This window comes from Triticum aestivum, chromosome 3A (genome assembly GCF_018294505.1).
Source record: "Triticum aestivum cultivar Chinese Spring chromosome 3A, IWGSC CS RefSeq v2.1, whole genome shotgun sequence".
NCBI classification, from domain to species: domain Eukaryota; kingdom Viridiplantae; phylum Streptophyta; class Magnoliopsida; order Poales; family Poaceae; genus Triticum; species Triticum aestivum.
Genome location: NC_057800.1, coordinates 25835424 through 25863328, shown reverse-complemented (window position 1 = coordinate 25863328; position 27905 = coordinate 25835424). Strand labels below are relative to the sequence as shown.

At 46.3% G+C, this 27905-nt stretch overlaps 1 pseudogene; it reads left to right on the top strand.

The window, feature by feature from the left end:
* Positions 1-730: 730 nt before the first annotated feature.
* LOC123056665 (hydroquinone glucosyltransferase-like) lies at positions 731-27412 on the top strand (annotated as a pseudogene).
* The last annotated feature ends 493 nt before the right edge of the window (positions 27413-27905 follow it).

The following is a 27905-nucleotide window of genomic DNA, read 5'->3' as shown; positions in this document are numbered from 1 at the left end:
TTCAAGACTGCATGGAATTCTTTTAATACGTGGCAAATGTTTGCTAAATTTTTTATTGCAATAATTTTTGATATATGTGTATATTTTGAAATAGTCTCTCTATATACACATACGAAGCAAAATAGCCCAGCACTAGTGCAGCGGGACAAGTTTTCGTTGATGGGTTCAGTCACAATTTTTTAATGGGTTCACGTCAAGTAAACATGCACCTACTTGCACGTACGAAGTAAAATCCGTTGGGTTCAGTTCAACCCAATTTGGATCCGCCGCTGACAACAATGAGCATTGCATGAGAGGGCGTGCTCTTTCACTTTTGTTTGCCGGCTTGGTTGTATAGAGGCTCACCATCCATGTCAATTCAACTCATGCGCGATGATCTAGCCAACATGCTACAATCGTGGTTTATGTTCTCCGATCGGCGAGGACGTGCATCATTGTGTCTCTCCTCTTATAGATCAACTCTGTTTGGATGTGAAGCACTACTGTGATATTTGATTTTGCCTGGTGCCACGGCACTCGAGAAATGATATTAGGTATGATATTAACTGTATGTTAAACATGTTGAGAATTCACCATTTAAGTAATATAGCTCGATGGTTTGACTTAGTTTGATTGCCGAGATAGAATTGAATTTGCCCCTCGATATTTTTTTATTGGTATAGATGACAATGCATCTCGAGCTCTGCTTTTTCTTAGCTAGCTTAATGAATGAAGATAGAAAGGTGAAAAGATGAGGAAGAAACAAGCGCGGGAGACAGGTCGGTGAAAAGATAAGATTTGAAAGGGAAAGGCGGATAGACTCCACAGGAGACAGCAGTGTTGTCCGGGGAAGGCGATGACGCGGATGAGTTTGTGAATTGGAGCTTTTCCCGCTGTTAAACTCTGCCGCGCCGTCGAATGGTAAAATCGAAACTTGCCAAAATTTCATGTTTAGCTCACTCCAAATAGCAAATGATTGGGCCACAAGGAGCCGAACCGACCAGTAACAAAATACTGTCTGCGCGTGATCTACCTCCTATCACGGATGCTGGCTATCTATTAGATTAGAGATCTGGCGATATGAATCTGCATGCATGCTGTTGATATATAGTACTCCTTCCGTTCTTAAATATAAGTCTTTTTAAAGATTTTAATATGAACATTATATGAAGTAAAATGAATGAATCTATATTCTAAAATACATCTATATTCATCCGTATGTAGGCCATATTCAAATCACGAAAAAGATTTATATTTAGAAATGGAGGAAGTTCTAAATTCCATTTTCCTTTTCCCTATACTTACATAAACCCCGAAGCAAAACACACCTACGATCGAGTCTAACGAACACCACCGTAATCCCACGGAGAAACCATCGAGGCGAACGGCACGGCTGAGGCTTGCCGACCACCGCACGTGGCGATGAAAAAAATTATATGAGACCAGGTCTCACGGTTAGCAGGTGAGACCCATCCTGATGGATGACACGTGGCATTCACAAATCACAAAGTATCTAATCTCTCTCCCCCTGATTTTAAGTGGGGGTGGGGGATGCTTTGTGATTTGCGAATGCCACGTGTCATTCATCAGGATGGGTCTCGCATGACTTGGTCTCATAGAATTTTTTTTCCGTGGCGATGCTAGTGACGCCGAGCTTGCCGAGCGCCTGGCCGCGCCGCCCGCGCGGCACGGCGTCACGGCCACGCTCATCACCTTTGCGTCCACGACGTCCGCTACGCAGCGGGCCTTCCTCGCCTCACTCCCGCCTGCCATCGCCTCCCTCTCCCTCCCGGCCGTCGACCTCTCCGACCTTGCCCGGTTGGTTTCGACACTAACGGGCATTCTGTCCGGGCTCAGGGAGACGACGCGACTGGTGGCCTACGTTGCCGACCTGTTCGGCGTGGACTCGTTCGACGCTGCCGTGGTCGCCGGCGTGCCGAGGAGGTACCTGTTCTATGCGGGGAACCTCCAAGGGATTACGCTCATGCTCCACCTCCCAGAGCTCGACGTCTCCATGCCCGGCGAGTTCCAGGACCTCTCCGAGCCCGTCAGGCTGCCCGGTTGCGTCCCCATCCCGGGGCCGGACATCATGTCTGCGCTCCAGGACAAGTCCGACCCCTGCTACCGGTGGATGGTGCACCACGCCAGGCTCTACCGCGAATCCGAGGCCATCCTCGTCAACTCCTTCGACGCCGTCGATCCGGACGCCGCCAGGGTGCTCTCTCACCCGGAGCCCGGGCGCCCTTCGGTTTACAATATCGGTCCACCGATACGAGCCGACGCCAGCGACGAGCCGCGCGCCATGTGCCTTGACTGGCTCGACCGGCAGCCGCCGAAGTTGGTCGTCTTCGTCTCGTTTGGCTCCGGAGGCGCGCTGCCGACGGAGCAGATGCACGAGCTCACGCTCGGCCTGGAGCTTAGCGGGCAGCGCTTCCTGTGGGTGGTACGGAGCCCGAGCGACGAGGGGGCCGTCAACGCCAACTACTATGATGTCGAGAGGAAGAAGGACCCCCCGGCCTACCTCCCGGAGGAGTTTGTGGAGAGGACCAAGGGCGTAAGCCTCCTCGTGCCGTCGTGGGCGCCGCAGACGGGGGTGCTGGTTCACGAGGGTGTAAGACATATAATTTGGGAACTGCTCGACACCTTAAACGGGGTGTGGCTATCTCATTATATAGATGTACCCAAAGGATACAATACAACATTACAATATATGTGTACAGAGGCTATGTATATATAGTCTAACACCCTCCCTCAATCTTAACTATGGCCTCAAGTACAAAGCAAGTTAAGATTGTGCCTACAGCCTACAAACTGTGGTTGTGGAAGAGGCTTCGTGAAGATGTCAGGAAGTTGATCATTTGATGAGATGAACTTGATACAAAGTAGTTTCTGTGCAACACGTTCCCCAACAAAATGATAGTCCACCTCAATGTGTTTTGTCCGAGCATGAAACACCGGGTTAGATGAAAGATATGTAGCACCGATGTTGTCACACCATAGAACCGGAGGGTGAGCTTGAGGGACACGCGACTCTCTCAATAGAAACTGTACCCAAATAATCCCAGCAGTCGCATCAGCAACAACTTTGTACTCAGCTTTAGTACTACTGCGAGACACTGTTGCTTGCTTACGAGCATTCCAGGCGATCAAGTTAGGACCCACAAATACCGCATAACCCTCCGTGGATCGCCTGTCATCAGGACTACCAGCCCAATCTACATCAAAAAAAGCTGAGAGCTCCTATGAGGGTGCAGGCTGAAGAAGCAAACCATAGGAGGCAGTAAGACCGACATATCGCAAAATACGCTTCACAGCTGACCAATGAGACGTCCTGGATGCATGCAGAAATTGACACACACGGTTGACTGCATAGGAGATATCAGGCCTGGTAATAGTAAGGTATTGCAGACCACCAACGAGGCTGCGATACTCAATAGCATCATCAGAGGAGAGATAGAGTCACCATCAAGAGCAAACAACCGATCAGTGGCAGACATCGGAGTGATAGCATGTTTGCATTTGAGCATTCCAGCACGGCGCAACAAGTCCAAGGAGTACTTTTTCTGAGTGAGGGTCAACCCAGCGGAGGACCGTGAAACCTCAAGACCAAGGAAAAAATGCAGAGCACCTAAATCCTTGACAGCAAAATCGTCACTGAGGGCAGTCACAAGATGATCAGCAGCAGCATCAGAGGAACTGATGAGAATGATGTCATCAACATAAACCAAGAGATACATCGTAACTTCAGAGCGATGTAGGAGAAATAGCGACATATCAGCAGTGGAGGGAGTAAACCCAAGAGCCCAAAGAACAGATCCAAGGAGAGCATGCCATGCACGAGGAGCCTGTTTGAGTCCATACATTGCCTTAACCAGACGACAGAGATGATGAGGGCATGCCAGATCAACGAAACCAGGCGGCTGACGCATATAAACCTCCTCCTCCAGAATTCCATGTAGGAAAGCGTTCTGCACATCGAGCTGACGAAGGAACCATCCACGAGTAGCATCAAGAGACAGTAGTAATCGAATGGTAGTAGGCTTGATGACTGGATTGAACGTGTCTTCATAATCAAGACCATACCTCTGTTTGAAGCCCTTGGCAACTAGCCGTGCCTTGTAGCGTTCGATTGAGCCATCAACATGTCTCTTGACTTTAAAAACTCACTTGGAATCAATGACGTTGACACCAGATACTGCAGGAACAAGACGCCAAGTGTCATTCTTTTGTAGAGCCTGAAATTCCTGTTCCATTGCATCACGCCATTGAGGGATACTTAGTGAAGCCTGAAAGTGACGAGGCTCTGCAGTGGGATCGGCAGCAGTGTGAGCCATGCATGCAGCAAGCCACGCAACCGTCCCATGCGTGCGTTCCTTCGGACAAAAGACACCGGATCAGCTCTGTGTTCGAGGACAAAGAGTGACAGCAGGCTTTGCTGGCAAAATCGGTGCAACAGATGACATTGACGAGGCCGGCATAGAACCAGGTGAGTCGAGCTCACGGGAGGCCGAGACAGGGCTGGTCGGTGACCCGGGTGCCAAGACGGGACTGGCCGGAGCAGGTGACTGCACCTTCGGGCCAGTGGAGGCAGCAGCCGGCCCAGGCGAGAGGCCCGTTAGTGCGGGCGAGGCCGGCACCGGCCCGGGCGACACGACAGCCAGTGGACCAGGCGAGCCCAGCTGGGAGCCGGACGAGGCCGGCGCTGGCGAGGCCAGCACCGGGCCGGGCGAGACCAGCGTGGAGTCGGGCGGGACTGGCGCCCGCGGGGTAGCCTCCATGGGTGAAGTGGTGACGGGTTGGCGGGTGCCGCTGCTGCCACCCGACATGCATGGCGCATGCACGTCCCGATTAGGAGACTCATCCATGACCTGTCCATCAAGAAGCTCAAGCCGAGCGTCGCGTCCAATACCTGCATCATGATTAGGAAGCAACGCAGGGGCATATGCAACATCCACAAATTGATCAGGCGAAGGTATAGTCATGGGCACCGGTGATGTAGGAATGATAGAGTGAGTCGGAAGTGCATGAAAAGGGAACACATTTTCATCAAACACAACGTCACGAGAGATGTAGACGCGATTGGTAGGAACATGTAAGCACTTGTACCCTTTGTGAAGTGAACTATAGTCGAGAAAAACACACTTCTTAGACCGAAACTCTAGCTTACGTTTGTTATACGGACGTAGGTGAGGCCAACATGCACACCCGAACACTTTGAAAAATGTGTAGTCTGGAATCTCATTGAGCAGGAGTTCAAGCGGGGTTTGCATTTTCAGAAGTGTTGAGGGAAGCCTATTTATAAAAAAACAGGCTGTGGAGAAAGCATCACTCCAGAACCGAAACGGAACGGATGCATGAGCTAGCAAGGTTAGGCCAATTTCAACAAGATGACGATGCTTACGCTCGGCAGTTCCATTCTGTTGATGTGTATGAGGACATGATACATGATGCGAAATCCCAAGTTTGTTAAAGAACGAGTGGAGGTTGTGGTATTCACCCCCCAATCGGATTGAACATGGATGATTTTCTGCTTAAGAAGACGCTCAACGTGTGCTTGAAACAGAATAAATACATCGAACACATCAGACTTGCGCTTAATAAGATATAGCCAAGTAAACCGACTATAAGTATCAATAAAACTGACATAATAATTGTGACCACTAACGGATGTATGGGCATGACCCCATACATCAGAAAACACAAGCTCAAGAGGATGTTTCACAACATGACTAGACTCTGAAAAAGGAAGTTGATGACTCTTGCCCTGCTGACAGGCATCACAGATAGTTACAGCAGTTTTATTGGACACAACTGGTAGTTCATGACGATGCAATACATGTTGAACTATGGGAGACGCCGGGTGACCAAGGCGCGCATGCCAGTATGTATGCGACACACGAACACCACTGAACACCTGAGGAGAAGACGACATGGAAGGTGGGCGCGGCGCATCAAGTGCTTACAGGCCATGGCGAAGACGACAGCTAAGCACAACGGCCCTCGTGTCCCGATCCTTGATAAAGAAACAAAAAGGGTGAAACTCAGCAAGGACATTATTATCACGAGTAAGTTGAGGAATGGACAACAAACTACGCGTAGCAGAGGGAACTCAAAGGACATTGGAAAGATGTAATGTGCGAAAATTGTGTGCGGAGAGAGGTCTGACCAACATGGGAGATGCACATACCTTCTCCACTGGCAGTGTGCACCTGATCATGACCACGATATGGCTCCGGAGTAGAGAGCTTGCCCATCTCGCCGGTGAGGTGGTTGGTAGCTCCAGTGTCCATGTACCACGCAGGATCAATGGAGTAAGACGGAGTGCGGCCATGATCATGACTCGTCACCGCGGCGGCGGCCTGCTTGTCATTCCCTTTGCCATTGTTGCCGAGGCCCAGAAAGTCTTGCTTGTAGCGACGATGGCAGCGAGAGGCAATGTGGCGCTCAATGCCACACAGCTGGCAGGCCTGCGGAGCACCGCAAGAAGAACAACACGCCACCGGCCGGTTATCGCCCGTGATGGTCGGAGCATTGCCCCGCGAGGCCAGTTGTGAAGACGGCGCCGGTCTGCCACCTGAAGAGGATGACCGCGGGGGTTTGCGACGAGTTGCGGCATTGGCGGAGGCGAAACCGGGGGAGACGCGTCGCACCTTAATGCGTTGTTCACGACCAAGGAGTCGTGCATAGAGCTCACGAGGTGGGAGCGGATCATCACGGCCATGGACATTCTCAACGAGATTTTCGTAATCATCATCAAGCCCATTAAGCACGAAGGTGGTGAACTCCTCATCCTGCAGCGACTGGCCAACTGAGGTCAACGTGTCGGCGAGACACCGCATCTTGTTGAAGTAGTCCGTGATGCTGAGGTCACCAAGCTTAGTCTCACCCAGCTCGGTGCGTATAGAGTGAGCACGCACCTGAGACTGAGAGGCAAAACTGCTGTGAAGCGCCGCCCACGCCTCCCGGGACGTAGCGGCGAAGATGACCAGCAACGAGACGCTCGGGGTGAGCGATGACTGGATGGCGGAGAGGATGGCCTGATCCTGGGCCACCCATGTGTGATACGCCGGGTGATGAGAGGGCGGACATGGGATGGATCCGTCAACGTAGCCCTCCAGATAGCGGCTCCGCAGAAGAGGCAACACCTGGGCACGCCAGCACAGGTAGTTGTCCGGCGCGAGCTTCACCGGCAGCAGATGCAAGAAGTAAAACGGCAACGACACAGTGGCCGGATCAGCATGAGCGTGCAACGGTGCACAAAGACCCATCGACGGGGCCGCCCCTAGATGCGTAGCAGGCACCGAGTAGGGCGGGTAGGATCCAGGGAACCAGCCACCAAGGCGCCGTATGAAGGAAATATGCCCTAGAGGCAATAATAAAGTTATTATTTATTTCCTTATAATCATGATAAATGTTTATTATTCATGCTAGAAGTGTATTTACCGGAAACATAATACATGTGTGAATACATAGACAAACAAAGTGTCACTAGTATGCCTCTACTTAACTAGCTCGTTAATCAAAGATGGTTATGTTTCCTAACCATGAACAATGAGTTGTTATTTGATTAACGAGGTCACATCATTAGCAGAATGATCTGATTGACATGACCCATTCCATTAGCTTAGCACCCGATCGTTTAGTATGTTGCTATTGCTTTCTTCATGACTTATACATGTTCCTATGACTATGAGATTATGCAACTCCCGTTTACCGGAGGAACACTTTGGGTACTACCAAACGTCACAACGTAACTGGGTGATTATAAAGGAGTACTACAGGTGTCTCCAATGGTCGATGTTGGGTTGGCGTATTTCGAGATTAGGATTTGTCACTCCGATTGTCGGAGAGGTATCTCTGGGCCCTCTCGGTAATACACATCACATAAGCCTTGCAAGCATTACAACTAATATGTTAGTTGTGAGATGATGTATTACGGAACGAGTAAAGAGACTTGCCGGTAACGAGATTGAACTAGGTATTGGATATCGACGATCGAATCTCGGGCAAGTAACATACCGATGACAAAGGGAACAACGTATGTTGTTATGCGGTCTGACCGATAAAGATCTTCGTAGAATATGTAGGAGCCAATATGGGCATCCAGGTCCCGCTATTGGTTATTGACCAGAGACGTGTCTCGGTCATGTCTACATTGTTCTCGAACCCGTAGGGTCCGCACGCTTAAGGTTACGATGACAGTTATATTATGAGTTTATGCATTTTGATGTACCGAAGGTTGTTCGGAGTCCCGGATGTGATCACGGACATGACGAGGAGTCTCGAAATGGTCGAGACGTAAAGATTGATATATTGGAAGCCTATATTTGGATATCGGAAGTGTTCCGGGTGAAATCGGGATTTTACCGGAATACCGGGAGGGTTACCGGAACCCCCCGGGAGCTATTTGGGCCATAGTGGGCCTTAGTGGAAAAGAGAAGGGGCTGCCCTAGATGGGCTGCGCCCCCCCCCTTTCCCCTAGTCCTATTAGGACTAGGAGAGGTGGCCGGCCCCCTCCTCCTCTTTTCCCCTCCGAGGAATCCTAGTTGGACTAGGATTGGAGGGGGAATCCTACTCCCAGAGGGAGTAGGACTCTCCCGCGCCTCCCCCCTTTGGCCGGCCAGCCTCCCCTCCTCTCCTCCTTTATATACGGAGGCAGGGGCACCTCTAAACACACAAGTTGACACAAGTTGATCCACGTGATCTATTCCTTAGCTGTGTGCGGTGCCCCCTGCCACCATATTCCTCGATAATACTGTAGCGGAGTTTAGGCGAAGCACTGCTGCTGTAGTTCATCAAGATCGTCACCACGCCGCCGTGCTGACGAAACTCTTCCCGGACACTTTGCTGGATCGGAGTCCGGGGATTTCTCATCTAGCTGAACGTGTGCTCGAACTCGGAGGTGCCGTAGTTTCGGTGCTTGATCGGTTGGATCAAGAAGACGTACGACTACTTCCTCTACGTCGTGTCATCGCTTCCGCAGTCGGTCTGCGTTGGGTACGTAGACAATACTCTCCCCTCGTTGCTATGCATCACATGATCTTGCGTGTGCGTAGGAAATTTTTTGAAATTACTACGAAACCCAACAGTGGCATCCGAGCCTAGGTTATTTATGTTGATGTTATATGCACGAGTAGAACACAAGTGAGTTGTGGACGATACAAGTCATACTGCCTACCAGCATGTCATACTTTGGTTCGGCGGTATTGTTGGACGAGACGACCCGGACCAACCTTACGCGTACGCTTACGCGAGACCGGTTCCCTCGACGTGCTTTGCACAGAGATGGCTTGCGGGCGACTGTCTCTCCAACTTTAGTTGAACCAAGTATGGCTACGCCCGGTCCTTGCGAAGGTTAAAACGGAGTCTATTTGACAAACTATCGTTGTGGTTTTGATGCGTAGGTGAGATTGGTTCTTACTTAAGCCCGTAGCAGCCACGTAAAACATGCAACAACAAAGTAGAGGACGTCTAACTTGTTTTTGCAGGGCATGTTGTGATGTGATATGGTCAAGGCATGATGCTGAATTTTATTGTACGAGATGATCATGTTTTGTAACCGAGTTATCGGCAACTGGCAGGAGCCATATGGTTGTCGCTTTATTGTATGCAATGAAATCGCGATGTAATGCTTTACTTTATTACTAAACGGTAGTGATAGTCGTGGAAGCATAAGATTGGCGAGACGACAACGATGCTACGATGGAGATCAAGGTGTCGCGCCGGTGTCGATGGTGATCATGACGGTGCTTCGGAGATGGAGATCACAAGCACAAGATGATGATGGCCATATCATATCACTTATATTGATTGCATGTGATGTTTATCTTTTTATGCATCTTATCTTGCTTTGATTGACGGTAGCATTATAAGATGATCTGTCACTAAATTATCAAGAAGTGTTCTCCCTGAGTATGCACCGTTGCCAAAGTTCGTCGTGCCCAGACACCACGTGATGATCGGGTGTGATAAGCTCTACGTCCATCTACAACGGGTGCAAGCCAGTTTTTGCACACGCAGAATACTCAGGTTAAACTTGACGAGCCTAGCATATGCAGATATGGCCTCGGAACACGGAGACCGAAAGGTCGAGCGTGAATCATATAGTAGATATGATCAACATAACGATGTTCACCATTGAAAACTACTCCATCTCACGTGATGATCGGTCATGGTTTAGTTGATTTGGATCACGTAATCACTTAGAGGATTAGAGGGATGTCTATCTAAGTGGGAGTTCTTAAATAATATGATTAATTGAACTTAAATTTATCATGAACTTAGTACCTGATAGTATCTTGCTTGTTTATGTTGATTGTAGATAGATGGCTCGTGCTATTGTTCCGTTGAATTTTAATGCGTTCCTTGAGAAAGCAAAGTTGAAAGATGATGGTAGCAATTACACGGACTGGGTCCGTAACTTGAGGATTATCCTCATTGCTGCACAGAAAAATTACGTCCTGGAAGCACCGCTGGGTGCCAGGCCTGCTGCTGGAGCAACACCAGATGTTATGAACGTCTGGCAGAGCAAAGCTGATGACTACTCGATAGTTCAGTGTGCCATGCTTTACGGCTTAGAATCGGGACTTCAACGACGTTTTGAACGTCATGGAGCATATGAGATGTTCCAGGAGTTGAAGTTAATATTTCAAGCAAATGCCCGAATTGAGAGATATGAAGTCTCCAATAAGTTCTATAGCTGCAAGATGGAGGAGAATAGTTCTGTCAGTGAGCATATACTCAAAATGTCTGGGTATAATAATCACTTGATTCAATTGGGAGTTAATCTTCCGGATGATTGCGTCATTGACAGAATTCTCCAATCACTGCCACCAAGCTACAAGAGCTTCGTGATGAACTATAATATGCAAGGGATGAACAAGACTATTCCCGAGCTCTTCGCAATGCTGAAAGCTGCGGAGGTAGAAATCAAAAAGGAGCATCAAGTGTTGATGGTTAACAAAACCACTAGTTTCAAGAAAAAGGGCAAAGGAAAGAAGAAAGGGAACTTCAAGAAGAACAGCAAGCCAGTTGCTGCTCAAGAGAAGAAACCCAAGTCTGGACCTAAGCCTGAAACTGAGTGCTTCTACTGCAAGCAGACTGGTCACTGGAAGCGGAACTGTCCCAAGTATTTGGCGGATAAGAAGGATGGCAAGGTGAACAAAGGGACTACGGAATAAGCGGGCACTGGCAAAGGACGAGGTGACGATGCGCGTGGGAAACGGTTCCAAAGTCGATGTGATCGCAGTCGGCACGCTACCTCTACATCTACCTTCGGGATTAATATTAGACCTAAGTAATTGTTATTTGGTGCCAGCGTTGAGCATGAACATTATATCTGGATCTTGTTTAATGCGAGACGGTTATTCATTTAAATCAGAGAATAATGGTTGTTCTATTTATATGAGTAATATCTTTTATGGTCATGCACCCTTGAAGAGTGGTCTATTCTTATTGAATCTCGATAGTAGTAATACACATATTCATAATGTTGAAGCCAAAAGATGCAGAGTTGATAATGAAAGTGCAACTTATTTGTGGCACTGTCGTTTAGGTCATATCGGTATAAAGCGCATGAAGAAACTCCATGCTGATGGACTTTTGGAACCACTTGATTATGAATCACTTGGTACTTGCGAACCGTGCCTCATGGGCAAGATGACTAAAACACCGTTCTCCGGTACTATGGAGAGAGCAACAGATTTGTTGGAAATCATACATACCGATGTATGTGGCCCGATGAATATTGAGGCTCGTGGCGGATATCGTTATTTTCTCACCTTCACAGATGATTTAAGCAGATATGGGTATATCTACTTAATAAAACATAAGTCTGAAACATTTGAAAAGTTCAAAGAATTTCAGAGTGAAGTTGAAAATCATCGTAACAAGAAAATAAAGTTTCTACGATCTGATCGTGGAGGAGAATATTTGAGTTACGAGTTTGGTGTACATTTGAAAAACTGTGGAATAGTTTCGCAACTCACGCCACCCGGAACACCACAGCGTAATGGTGTGTCCGAACGTCGTAATCGTACTTTACTAGATATGGTGCGATCTATGATGTCTCTTACTGATTTACCGCTATCATTTTGGGGATATGCTTTAGAGACGGCCGCATTCACGTTAAATAGGGCACCATCAAAATCTGTTGAGACGACGCCTTATAAACTGTGGTTTGGCAAGAAACCAAAGTTGTCGTTTCTTAAAGTTTGGGGCTGCGATGCTTATGTGAAAAAGCTTCAACCTGATAAGCTCGAACCCAAATCAGAGAAATGTGTCTTCATAGGATACCCAAAGGAAACTGTTGGGTACACCTTCTATCACAGATCCGAAGGCAAGACATTCGTTGCTAAGAATGGATCATTTCTAGAGAAGGAGTTTCTCTCGAAAGAAGTGAGTGGGAGGAAAGTAGAACTTGACGAGGTAACTGTACCTGCTCCTTTACTGGAAAGTAGTTCATCACAGAAAACTGTTTCAGTGACACCTACACCAGTTAGTGAGGAAGCCAATGATAATGATCATGAAACTTCAGATCAAGATACTACTGAACCTCGTAGATCAATCAGAGTAAGATCCGCACCAGAGTGGTACGGTAATCCTGTTCTGGAGGTCATGCTACTAGATCATGATGAACCTACGAACTATGAAGAAGCGATGGTGAGCCCAGATTCCGCAAAGTGGCTTGAAGCCATGAAATCTGAGATGGGATCCATGTATGAGAACAAAGTATGGACTTTGGTTGACTTGCCCGATGATCGGCAAGCAATTGAGAATAAATGGATCTTTAAGAAGAAGACTGACGCTGATGGTAATGTTACTGTCTACAAAGCTCGACTTGTCGCAAAAGGTTTTCGGCAAGTTCAAGGGATTGACTACGATGAGACCTTCTCACCCGTAGCGATGCTTAAGTCCGTCCGAATCATGTTAGCAATTGCCGCATTTTATGATTATGAAATTTGGCAGATGGATGTCAAAACTGCATTCCTGAATAGATTTCTGGAAGAAGAGTTGTATATGATGCAACCAGAAGGTTTTGTCGATCCAAAGGGAGCTAACAAAGTGTGCAAGCTCCAGCGATCCATTTATGGACTGGTGCAAGCCTCTCGGAGTTGGAATAAACGTTTTGATAGTGTGATCAAAGCATTTGGTTTTATACAGACTTTCGGAGAAGCCTGTATTTACAAGAAAGTGAGTGGGAGCTCTGTAGCATTTCTGATATTATATGTGGATGACATATTACTAATTGGAAATGATATAGAATTTCTGGATAGCATAAAGGGATACTTGAATAAAAGTTTTTCAATGAAAGACCTCGGTGAAGCTGCTTACATATTAGGCATTAAGATCTATAGAGATAGATCAAGACGCTTAATTTGACTTTCACAAAGCACATACCTTGACAAAATTTTGAAGAAATTCAAAATGGATCAAGCAAAGAAAGGATTCTTGCCTGTATTACAAGGTGTGAAATTGAGTAAGACTCAATGCCCGACCACTGCAGAAGATAGAGAGAATATGAAAGATGTTCCCTATGCATCAGCTTTAGGCTCTATCATGTATGCAATGCTGTGTACCAGACCTGATGTGTGCCTTGCTATAAGTTTAGCAGGGAGGTACCAAAGTAATCCAGGAGTGGATCACTGGACAGCGGTCAAGAACATCCTGAAATACCTGAAAAGGACTAAGGATATGTTTCTCGTATATGGAGGTGACAAAGAGCTCACCGTAAAAGGTTACGTTGATGCAAGCTTTGACACTGATCCGGACGATTTTAAATCGCAAACCGGATATGTGTTTACATTAAACGGTGGAGCTGTCAGTTGGTGCAGTTCTAAACAAAGCGTTGTAGCGGGATCTACATGTGAAGCGGAATACATAGCTGCTTCGGAAGCAGCAAATGAAGAAGTCTGGATGAAGGAGTTCATATCCGATCTAGGTGTCATACCTAGTGCATCGGGTCCAATGAAAATCTTTTGTGACAATACTGGTGCAATTGCCTTGGCAAAGGAATCCAGATTTCACAAAAGGACCAAACACATCAAGAGACGCTTCAACTCCATCCGGGATCTAGTCCAGGTGGGAGACATAGAGACTTGCAAGATACATACGGATCTGAATGTTGCAGACCCATTGACTAAACCTCTTCCACGAGCAAAACATGATCAGCACCAAGGCTCCATGGGTGTTAGAATCATTACAATGTAATCTAGATTATTGACTCTAGTGCAAGTGGGAGACTGAAGGAAATATGCCCTAGAGGCAATAATAAAGTTATTATTTATTTCCTTATAATCATGATAAATGTTTATTATTCATGCTAGAAGTGTATTTACCGGAAACATAATATATGTGTGAATACATAGACAAACAAAGTGTCACTAGTATGCCTCTACTTAACTAGCTCGTTAATCAAAGATGGTTATGTTTCCTAACCATGAACAATGAGTTGTTATTTGATTAACGAGGTCACATCATTAGCAGAATGATCTGATTGACATGACCCATTCCATTAGCTTAGCACCCGATCGTTTAGTATGTTTCTATTGCTTTCTTCATGACTTATACATGTTCCTATGACTATGAGATTATGCAACTCCCGTTTACCGGAGGAACACTTTGGGTACTACCAAACGTCACAACGTAACTGGGTGATTATAAAGGAGTACTACAGGTGTCTCCAATGGTCGATGTTGGGTTGGCGTATTTCAAGATTAGGATTTGTCACTCCGATTGTCGGAGAGGTATCTCTGGGCCCTCTCGGTAATACACATCACATAAGCCTTGCAAGCATTACAACTAATATGTTAGTTGTGAGATGATGTATTACGGAACGAGTAAAGAGACTTGCCGGTAACGAGATTGAACTAGGTATTGGATACCGACGATCGAATCTCGGGCAAGTAAACATACCGATGACAAAGGGAACAACGTATGTTGTTATGCGGTCTGACCGATAAAGATCTTCGTAGAATATGTAGGAGCCAATATGGGCATCCAGGTCCCGCTATTGGTTATTGACCAGAGACGTGTCTCGGTCATGTCTACATTGTTCTCGAACCCGTAGGGTCCGCACGCTTAAGGTTACGATGACAGTTATATTATGAGTTTATGCATTTTGATGTACCGAAGGTTGTTCGGAGTCCCGGATGTGATCACGGACATGACGAGGAGTCTCGAAATGGTCGAGACGTAAAGATTGATATATTGGAAGCCTATATTTGGATATCGGAAGTGTTCCGGGTGAAATCGGGATTTTACCGGAATACCGGGAGGGTTACCGGAACCCCCCGGGAGCTATTTGGGCCATAGTGGGCCTTAGTGGAAAAGAGAAGGGGCTGCCCTAGATGGGCTGCGCGCCCCCCCTTTCCCCTAGTCCTATTAGGACTAGGAGAGGTGGCCGGCCCCCTCCTCCTCTTTTCCCCTCCGAGGAATCCTAGTTGGACTAGGATTGGAGGGGGAATCCTACTCCCAGAGGGAGTAGGACTCTCCTGCGCCTCCCCCCTTTGGCCGGCCAGCCTCCCCTCCTCTCCTCCTTTATATACGGAGGCAGGGGCACCTCTAAACACACAAGTTGACACAAGTTGATCCACGTGATCTATTCCTTAGCCGTGTGCGGTGCCCCCTGCCACCATATTCCTCGATAATACTGTAGCGGAGTTTAGGCGAAGCCCTGCTGCTGTAGTTCATCAAGATCGTCACCACGCCGTCGTGCTGACGAAACTCTTCCCCGACACTTTGCTGGATCGGAGTCCGGGGATCGTCATCGAGCTGAACGTGTGCTCGAACTCGGAGGTGCCGTAGTTTCGGTGCTTGATCGGTTGGATCAAGAAGACGTACGACTACTTCCTCTATGTCGTGTCATCGCTTCCGCAGTCGGTCTGCTTTGGGTACGTAGACAATACTCTCCCCTCGTTGCTATGCATCACATGATCTTGCGTGTGCGTAGGAAATTTTTTGAAATTACTACGAAACCCAACACCGTAGGATGGCACGGCCAGAGCCCCATACTGCGAGGCAGCCGCAGCCCCTTGTGGCTGCCGAGATGGCGCCGGGTAGGGTTGGAGCGGCGCCGGGTAGGGGTTCGACGGGGGCGCCGAGTAGGGTTGGGGCGGCGCCGGGTAGGGGTTCGTTGGGCGCGCCGAGTAGGGTGGCGGCGGCGCACCGTAATGGTGCGGCGGAGGCGCACCATAGGGATGAGGCAGCGGGGTGATGTCTACTACACAATCTTCTTCTTGTAGACGTTGTTGGGCCTCCAAGTGCAGAGGTTTGTAGGACAATAGCAAATTTCCCTCAAGTGGATGACCTAAGGTTTATCAATCCGCAGGAGGCGTAGGATGAAGATGGTCTCTCTCAAGCAACCCTGCAACCAAATAACAAAGAGTCTCTTGTGTCCCCAACACACCCAATACAATGGTAAATTATATAGGTGCACTAGTTCGGCGAAGAGATGGTGATACAAGTGCAATATGGATAGTAGATAATAGTTTTTGTAATCTGAAATAATAAAAACAGCAAGGTAGCAAGTGATAAAAGTGAGCGTAAACGGTATTGCAATGTGTGGAAACAAGGCCTAGGGTTCATACTTTCACTAGTGTAAGTTCCCTCAACAATACTAACATAATTGGATCACATAACTATCCCTCAACATGCAACAAAGAGTCACTCCAAAGTCACTAATAGCGGAGAACAAACAAAGAGATTATGGTAGGGTACGAAACCACCTCAAAGTTATTCTTTCGAATCAATCCGTTGGGCTATTCCTATAAGTGTCACAAACAGCCCTAGAGTTCGTACTAGAATAACACCTTAAGACACAAATCAACCAAAACCCTAATGTCACCTAGGTACTCCAATGTCACCTCAACTATCCGTGGGCATGATTATACAATATGCATCACACAATCTCAAATTCATCTATTCAACCAACACAAAGGACCTCGAAGAGTGCCCCAACGTTTCTACCGGAGAATCACGACGAAAACGTGTGCCAACCCCCATGCATAGGTTCATGGGTGGAACCCGCAAGTTGGTCACCAAAACATACATCAAGTGGCACGTGGTATCCCATTGTCACCACAGATATACACGACAAGACACACATCAAGTGTTCTCAAGTCTTTAAAGACTCAATCCGATAAGATAACTTCAAAGGGGAAACTCAATTCATTACAAGAGAGAAGAGGGGGAGGAGAAACATAAGATCCAACTATAATAGCAAAGCTCGCGATACATCAAGATCGTATCACCTCAAGAACACGAGAGAGAGAGAGAGATCAAACACATAGCTACTGGTACATACCCTCAGCCCTGAGGGAGAACTACTCCCTCCTCGTCATGGAGAGCACCGGGATGATGAAGATGGCCACCGGAGAAGGATTGCCCCCTCCGGCAGGGTGCCAGAATGGGTCTAGATTGGTTTTTGGTGGCTACGGAGGCTTCTGGCGGTGGAACTCCCGATCTATGTTGCGTTCTAGAAGTTTTAGGTCACGTGGGTATATATGGGTGCAGGGAGGACGTCGGAGGAGCCACGGGGGTCCCACGAGACAGGGGGCGCGCCCTAGGGGGGGGGGCGCCCCCCACCCTCGTGAGCACCTCGTGTATCTTCTGACGTGGGGTCCAAGTCCATCAGGTGTGTTTCCTTCCAAAAATAACTTCTCCAGTTGATTAAGTTCCGTTTCGACTCCGTCTGATATTCCTTTTCTTCGAAACATTGAAATAGGCATAAAACAACAAATCTGGGCTGGGCCTCCGGTTAATAGGTTAGTCCCAAAAGTAATATAAAAGTGGATAATAAAGCCCAATATTGCCCAAAACAGTAGATAATATAGCATGGAGCAATCAAAAATTATAGATACATTGGAGACGTATCACGGGGCGCCGTAGGGTGGCGGCGGGGCGCCGTAGGATTGCTGTTGGGGCGGCGCACCGTAGTGCGGCGCCAGCTAGGACGACGATGGCGGCGGCCCACCATGGACCGGCGCAAAGACGCCGCCTGCAGGAAGATCAGCGCCAGAGGGCACCGCAACCCTCGGCGAGGCAGCGCGATCGCCTTGGACACCCGATCCGATTGGGGACCCAGGCGACGGAGGAGCACCGTAGGCCATCGCAAGCGGCCGCGAGGCGAGGAACGGTGACATAGGAGCAAGGGCCGGCACCGCGGCGGCGGGAGCGACGACAGAGGTCAGCGCGACGGCGGCGGAAGCGAAAGGCATCGTAACCTAATCTGATACCATATAAGACATATGATTTGGGAACTGCTCGACACCCTAAACAGGGTGTGGCTATCTCATTATATAGAGGTACCCAAAGGGTACAATACCCCTGTTCAAGAATTCATCCGATTAACCAGTTAACTTGCCGATTAATCCCTACTCATAGGGTCACCGAGTAGCCGATAAACTGATAAATCATCCGATTAATTGATTAAATGGCCGATTAACTTGCCAATTAGCCTATTAATCCTCTACTCGCCAGCCAACCGAGCAGTTACCAGTTAACGATTTTCTCAACAATGTACAATACAACGTTACAATATATGTGTACGGAGGCTATGTATATACAGTCTAACAGAGGGCACGGGATGCTTCTTGGTGCACTGCGGGTGAAACTCCGTCCTGAAGAGCCTGGTGCACGGCGTGCCCATGGTCGCATGGCCGCTCTTCGCCGAGCAGCAGCAGAACGCTGTGATGCTTTCAGAGGGTGTCGGGGCCGCCATGCGAGTGCCGACAACGAAGAGGAAGGAGGAAATTGCCATGACGGTGACGGAAGTGATGGTTGGCCAAGGAAAAGGCGCCGAGGTAAGAGCTAATGTGACGGAGCTGCAGAAGCTAGCCACAGAAGCTCTCCTTGAGGGAGGTGCCACCACGGCCGCGCTGGATGAGGTGGTGCGTAAGTGGACATGCGGCGAGTATTGCTAGGTGTCAGCAAAGCTACCAATACATCTTGCTCTTTCTGCCTGTGTGCATCGTGATGATGATGTGTCCCTTTTTTAAAGAAATATAAAAACATCTCTCTTCTTCAATGTGGTTGTATGACATTTTCGAGAGTAGATTTTCACGTGTATATTTCTAAGGGCTATTTTGCATACACTATGTTTACATGGGAACAGGTAAGCGCCACATAAGCAGGTCAACACTGGTCTGGGGAAGTTAGGACTCTCGATGAACAACTTAAATAGTTTTAGGACTAACTTTGACGCCACAAAAATAGTCACAGGATCTATGACTATGATGCACTAACTCTTCTGAATTTTTCTTATTGCGCTATCAGATCTCACTTCACCCACAATCAGTCCAAGATACATTTTCCTTTTCCATGCTTCCATCATTTCTTTTTATCAAATGATAATAGAAGACCACATTGTTTTGCATGGATAGTGAAAATTTCACACTAATTAACTCACCTTCGAAGGCTAAGTATTCTTGCGGTCGCGGTCGCCACTATGGTGCTAGCAGACAGTGAGGCTAGACATGGAAAAGTTGAAGAAGTTCATGGACATGCTGCCGGGACATGCCGGTACAACCTGGTGGAAGGCGCAAGTGGCGTCGCCATGTGGATGTTTATTAAAGTTATACAAAATGACTTACGATCCATTCGCCCTTTGCACTTAGACTCTAGTCCAAATGGCTTCCAGCCAGCTAATACAGAACGTATCACACATCGTCATTTGAGTGAGCAATTTCTAGCTACGGATGATTTGATCGCACTAGTCATATAGAAAAACATTTGGCTTGTTAGTTTCACTCCAATATCTCATAGAAGTAGTATATGGGGGGATAGTTAAATAGTCCACTAAGTCTAAGACTTTGCGCTTCCACTTAAAGCTATATAGTATATAGCTCCCACACGTTATGAATGGACTATATATAGACGAGCCAACATGCATGCCTAGATCATCCGATGGCCATGTATCTAGTCATGAGTATACTACTGTACTCTGCGTGCAATTTCGTTTGTGCTAGTCATACCCAGTTTCTCTTTCACTTCACTTCACATGAAGAATGCATGCATGCACTCCATGTGTGAGACCATACATCACTATGCACTGGTCCTGCTACCCTAGTCAGCGTGCAGGATGTCAAGCCTAGAAACTCCAGGCTACGTTCTATGCTCGTCGAGAGCAGCTACGTACTGCTAGCGCCAATCACATTTATTGTTTCATGCATCTTGACAGAGATAGAAAATTAAGTAAGTATTTTTAGTAGATTAAATCGCTCATGCCTGATTAATTACATGCATCACAACCTTTTATCTTTATATCTTATAAAGCACCCTGATTACATGCAGAGGCTGTTGTTAGCCTCTCAACTAAACTCACGCCTCACACCATCACTTGTCAGACCACATGACTCAGCCAAATCACTTGGCTGTCTGCTCACACTATGCTGCATGCACATGAGAAACCAACCATTTTTTGTGCTGACCGGCACTCCATACCGATACTGCGTATCTACCTACGACTCAACCAAACCAGCTACATGCAAACACTTCTATCTGAGGCAAGCTCCATGCTAGAAGTCTAGAACTAGCAGTGTTTCTCCACACCTTTCTTCAACTGTAGCAGCTTGAACAGTGTTATAATAATCCGTGAAACGTAATCGATCCTCCAAGGAACAAGCAATTATACAAAGCACCGCACCGAGATTTATTAACAAGGTCACCGAATTTGACTATATCCTCAGGGCATGACTACAGGCGCTCCTCACCGTGACCGTGTCACAATAACGGACACCGGCTATCCGAGCGCCGGCACACGCTGCACCGACACGGGCCCAAACACGTGGCACGCCATGACCATATATGTTACTGGTGGCACGGGGGCCTACATGCCACCACTATATTTTATCAGTGGCGTCATACTGGTAATGTGATGCCGACACGCCACCAAGGTTGTTTTTGGCATGCCATCACTAGCGTTTTCCGCACTGGTGGCACTTCACAGCTTGCACTTGTATCCTTAGCATCTTGACGAAAAATTAGATATTTTGAGATATTTCGAACACAATAGCAAGTACTTTTGAGAGAGATATTTTGTACCGTTTCATAGTTCCCACACGCACCACGAGTACCTCATGAAGCAGACATGATGATAACATGAACAGGATACACAATATTTCAGTTTCATGGACTGTGAAAATTTTGGGGTAGACAATTGGGTCCATGAATTCCATACTAGTAATTGTTGGCCAAGTTCTTCTCTTGATAAAATGTGTTCTGTCTATGTTGTTTCAAAAAAAAAAAATATGGTTATATAGCAGTACTAGTTAAATGTCACATTGAATGAAACAAGCATATGGGTCCCATTCTCGTCGGAGATATGCAAGCTGTGCTTATTTGCATACTACATTGTAGCATGGAGAAGGAGTCCCCCCTTGCAGGCGAGCTCACCATCGGCATATACGACACCAAGTGCGTGTGTTTTCGCTGCACTATCCCACAACTCTTTGTTTTCCTCCACTATCCCACATACCTGGTCAACTAACTGGTGGAGCTGCATCTCATAGCTCTTCCCTCCACTCTTACAACTCTTTCTCGTTGTTTCACAAAACACATTCGCACACACGCACCAAGGGGGAAACACTAGATTTGCTTTGACCAGAAGCATTTCTTCTTGATGTCACTAGAGGCTAGCTAGTACGTTTGTTTCCTGCCTTCGTAGCCTTTTCCTCTCCTCTTAGTTTCTCTTATATAGCAAACTTGGCTACATGGGCAGGCTGTTAGGCTCAACTAAATCCACGCCTCACACCACCACTAAGTGGAACCACTTGACGAAAACATGACTCAAGAAAATTGCCGGGCTGGCTACTCACACGATCCTGCATACATGCATGGGAAAACACATATTTGCTAAGCTTGAAATGCATGTTGTATATGTTGAGGTGGCCTCTTAACATCATGTTTAACATTTCTACTTCTCTGTCAATTATTTTATAACACTATTACATTTTTCATGATAATCACAAGTACGATGATGTACCCAAGATTTAATTACCGAGGTTCTCTCTTTTTGTAGTTGATAAAACCCGAGTCATCAGTTCATCACCTGCATATGAACAACGTTGCTTCTATATAACCTTTTGAGTTAGAATGGAACTCCATTATGGGATAGTTCTCGCATGTAGGCATGCGATCAAATCTTTAGAAGTTCTAGATCTTGCAGAAGAACACTTTCGCATCGAAATAGATTTTTTTATGACAAAGGATGGATTTTCCTAACTCAAAATAAAGCATCCAGGGGATATAAACACAATGAGCATACACACGACATCTACATGACTAGGATGCACACAACAAATGATACATCTCCCACGTATCTATAATTTTTGATTGTTCTATGCTATTATATTATCTTGGATGTTTTATATACATTTACAAGCAATTTTATATCATTTTTCGGGACTAACCTATTAACTTAGTTTCCAGTGTCAGTTGTTATTTTTTGCTTGTTTTTCACTGCGCAGAATATTAGTACCAACTGAAGTCCAAATGCCACGAAACCTTTTGGAGATTTTTTTTTCTGGCAATAAGAGACCCTGGAAGCTTCGGGAGGGAACCCGAAGATGAAGGAGTGGCCCATCAAGCACCAGGGTGCGCCAGGGGCCTCTGGCGCACCCTGGTGGATAGTGGGGCCCACGAGCCTCCTTTTGACCGACCTCCACCTCTATAAATACTATAAAATTCCAAAACCTACAGGGGAGTCCACGAAATACTTTTTTCGTCGCCGCAAGTTCCAGAACCATGAGATCCAATCTAGAGGCCTTTTCCGGCACACTGCCGGAGGGGGTAACGATCACGGAGGGGTTCTTCATCATCCTTGCTACCCCTTCGATGATGCTTGCGTAGTTTACCACGGACCTATGGGTCCATAGTTAGTAGTTAGATGGCTTCTTCTCTCTTTTTGATCTTCAATATAATGTTCTCCTTGATGTTCTTGGAGATCTATTTGATGTAATGAATTTTTGCGGTGTGTTTGTTGGGATCCGATGAATTGCGAGTTTATGACCAGATCTATCCATGAATATTATTTGAGTTTTCTCTGAACTCTTTTATGCATGATTGTTATAGCCTCGTATTTCTTCTCCGATTTATTAGTTTGGTTTGGCCAACTAGATTGATTTATCTTGCCATGGGAAGAGGTGCTTTGTGATGGGTTCGATTTTGCGGTGTTCAATCTCAGTGATAGAAAGAGACATGAGACACATGTATCATTGCTATTAAGGGCTGTGGCGGAGCCAGAAAAATAGGATGAGGAGGGCAGAGTATTGTTCAACCTTGTTGGGGTGGGCCAATCCATCAAAAACACCCATTTTAGCAAAAAGAAAAATCACTGCTACTATTCATATATTAGGCCTAAATTACAGATGTTAGGGGAGGCACCCCTTGTCTCCGCCACTTATTAAGGGTGGCAAGATGGGAATTATTCGTACTTGAGTTTATCTTGTCTACATCATGTCATCTTGCTTAAAGCATTACTCTGTTTTTCCATGAAATTAATACACTAGATGCATGCTGGATAGCGGTCGATGTGTGGAGTAATAATAGTAGATGCAGAATCGTTTTGGTCTACTAATCTTGGACGTGATACCTATATACATGATCATTGCCTTGGATATCGTCATAATTATTTGCTTTTCTGTCAATTGACAAACAATAATTTGTTTACCCACCGTATACTATTTTCTCGAGAGAAGCCTCTAGTGAAAACTATGGCCCGGGTCTATTTTCTATCATATATTAAAACCAAAAATACCTTACTGCAATTTTCTTTTATTTATTTGTTTTGTATTTTTGTCAGCTCTATCTATCAAAAACTATATATTTTAATCTTGCTCGTATCCGTTGAGGGATTGACAACCCCTCTACACGTTGGGTTGCAAGTATTTGTTGTTTGTGTGCAGGTGCTATTTACACAATGGTACTTGGTTCTCCTACCGGATTGATAACCTTGGTTTCATAACTGAGAGACATACTTATGTCTATTGTACTGCATCATCATCTCCTCTTCGGGGAAATCCCAACGTAGATCACAAGTAACAACAAACACCAATGCACACATACAATGAATCATGCCATCAAAGAGTAAAATCATTCAAGATCGAAGTTATGCCTAGGACGAAGACCATTCGCACCAGCAACTTCTTGACCTCAAGAGGACATTGAGAAAGGTTTTCTAGTAGAGAACGTCGCTCAAGATCCATCGTTGCGGGTTCCAACCACTAGATATCCCGTGTTTTCATCCTGGAGATAAAGTTTGAGAAAATCCGAGTAATGCCGTTGACAAGGTAAGGACACAAAAACACCACCATTTGTAGATATAATCAACTAGAGTCAAACCTAGGGTTATCACTTCGGAGCTCAAAACCGGGTACTTGAGAAGGATGCAAAGGCCGGGGGTTGTCCTCCTTTTCAAAGTTTTTTTTGAGAAGGACCAAAAAATCGAAGGCATAGGTGTTGTCGCCACCACTTTTCATCCCAGCAGCTCATGTGTAACATGATCTTGACATGACATGTCATGCAAGTGAAGACCATGCCCAAACAAGCATGCAGTCAGTTGCGACAAAATTTGGTCGCTACCAAAGGCTTCGAGCAGCGTTGATCATCATCTCATATGTGACAAAGATTGATGAGGGATGAATGCCATTGGCACCGTCAAAATATCAATTCAATAGGCGGTTTAAATTTCAGAGGAGAAAATCTGATCCATGAACTGCATACTAGAGTAATTGTTGGTCAAATATTTGTCCTAATGAGAAGTACGCCTTACATTTTTATTATGTTTATTCTTTATTTTTGACCACAGGTTTTCACCTGAACACATACATTAGTCAAAAGATTGTTAACAAGTTGGGGGACATGTGCTAGTGAGCGAGGAAAGGTGGTTAGGCAAAGGCACTGTGGCTACCTTTAAACTTGGTTCTCTTCCCTCAAATCCATCCCAGACAATGTTTTCTTTTTGGGTGGTAGTACTGGTCAGATGCCGCAATGAATAAAACAGACGATCAATTGGGGTAATTTCTATTGATCAACATATGAGCCCCATTCGTATCAGAGATATGCATGATGCCTTCGCTTGCATGATACGAAACGGCAGTAAGAAAAGGTACATGCTTGCCTCGTCGCTGGCAACCTCGCCGTCGGCACGTAGAGTGACGCCATGCAGGTATGTTTCCAGTGTCCCACAACTCTTTGTTTTCCTCCACTACCTCACATATCTCTTTTCAACTAAATGCCGGAGCTGCATCTCACAGCTCTTCCCTTCACTCCCAGAACTCATTCTCGTTGTTTTACACAACACACATGCCAACACAAGCACCAAGAGAGAAACACAAGAGGCCTTTTCCTCTCCTGTTAATTTCTCTTATATAGCAAACTTGATTACATGTGTAGGCTCTTAGCCTCGACTAAATTCACGCCTCACAGCACCATTTAGGGGAATCACTCAACGACCACATGACTCAACCAAATCACTTGGCTAGCTACTCACACGATCCTGCATACATTAATGGGAAAACACATATCGGTTAAGCTTGAAATGCATGTTGTATATCTTGAGGCGGTCCCCTATGATTGAACTAGTATCCCTGAAAAAGGCTTTCATCCAGATTTACAGGAGCAGTTTTAACATGCTCCTTCTTACCTCCCCTTTTCACATGATGTGGTGCGCTGCCGGTAGAACTCCATCTTGGAGAGCCTGGTGCCCAGTGTAGCCATGGTGGCGTGGCTGCTCTTCGCAGAACAGCGGCAGAACGCCGTGATGCTAACCGGGAGGGTTGAGGTAGCCATACGAGAACCAGTGACCAACCGAAAGGAGGATATTGCCGTGGCAGTTAGGGAAGTGATGACAGGCCAAGGCAAAGGCGTGGAGGTAAGAGCTAATGTGGCGGTGCTGGAAAAGGTGGGCACGGAAGCAACCACGCTGGCTAACAACAAACCTACCATTTCATCTCACTTCTCCAATGTGGTTGTACGATTTTTGTTTTGTTCTCATATATTTTCATCGTCATTCCATTTTGAGATGCATAATTGTTGTCGATAGCTGAAAAAAAATCGTTTGTGTACAGCCTGCAAACTCTTCCTCTTGCATCCTCTGTGGCAGATGCCGCCATATACCCAACATTACCATCGGACGATACCTGCTCATATGCTTGGTTGGTTGCTTCTCTTGGCTTCTGATCAGATATGTACGAAGATTGCTACCTTCTGCTTCTTCGATGCAGCAGCGATCCGAATGTGATTTTCTCATGGCCGAGCGACTGGAACATTTTCCTCTATGCGATGGGACAGTGGCCGGTATGCCCTTCCATCCAGCGTCCCTTGCAATAACCATCTTCACCACGCGCCCAAACACACCCCCCATGACCGGATCGGACAGGAACGACATCCACGACGATGTCGCCATGAGAAATTCAGGATCGGATATATAGCTGCTGCACCCGAAAAGCAAAAGCTAGCAATCTTCGTGTGTATGTATCTGTTCGGCGGGAGCTGAGATCATACATAGATATGTTGTACATATGGCTTCTTTGTATACTATCTTGTTGTTCAAAGTTTTAATTTAAGGTGTCTTTCATCAAAAGTTTCAAATATGAGTACTTTCTTTCAAGGCAAAACAGCAGGAAAACAAGGTGGTGCGCAAGTGGACATGTGGCAAGTATTGGTAGGTGTCAGCAAACCTACCAATACATCCCATTCCTTCTGTCTGTGTGCATCGTGATGATGTGCCTTTTTTAAGAAAGAAAAACACCTTGCTTCTTCAACGTGGTTGTACGGTATTTTTGAGAGTGGATTTCAAATTGTATTTTTGTAAGGGTTATTTTACACACGCTATGTCGACATGGCAACCGTCAAGCGCCACATGAGCAGGTCAACACTAATCTGGGCAAGTTAGGGCTCTCGATGAACAACTTGTATAGTTTTGGACTAGCTTGAAACCCCAAAAATAGCTATTGGACCTATGACTATGATACATTTACTCTTACATTTTTCTAATTGCGCTATCAGATCTCACCTCACCCACAATCAGTCCAAGATACATTGCCTGAAAATTTCACACTAATTAAGTTTCCACTGAAGGCTAAATATTCCTATCGTTTGTTGGCTGGTGGCGGCAGCGACTGTGGTGCTAGCCAACGGTGAGGTTAGGCATGAGAAAGTTGGAGAAGTTGATGAACATGCCGGGACATGCTCGTGCCGTGCGAGTACAACATGGTGGAAGGCGCAACTCTCTTCGCGACAGAGCACCAACGTTGGCTGAGCCGTCACCATGTGGGTGCTTGTTGAAGTTATACAAAATGATTTACGATCCATGCGCCCTATGCACTTAGATTCTAGTCCAAAGGGCTTCCAGCCAGCTGATACAGAAGGGATCATACATCGTACCAGTCATATAGGAAAGCATCTGGCTTATTTGTTTCACTCCAATATATCATAGAAGTAGTATATGTAGCTAAATAGTCCACGAAGTCTAAGACTTTGCGCTTCCACTTAAAGCTATAGCTCCCACACGTTGTGATGGACTATATATAGACGAGCCAACATGCATGCATAGATCACTCGATGGCCATGTATGTTATCATGAGTATATTACCCCACTCCGTGCAATTTCGTTCGAGCTAGTCATACCTTGTTTCTGTTTACCTTCACTTCCCATGAAGAATGCATACATGCACCCCATGTGTGACCCTTATAGCAGGAAATTAAACCGGCTGTTGCTGCATTTTGGCCTCGCGTGTTATGCACTGGTCCTGCTGACCAAGTCAGCGTACAATACTTTCAAATAGAAGAGTCTTTCTCGAGAAAGAAACCTCTCAAGAGATTGTATCCGTTTGACTCTTGACTAAGCTGTAATCTTTGCAGCGAAAACATTTTATGGTATAGCAATTGGAGTTACAATTGGTTTAAGGTGCTACTGCACTTCTTTTGTT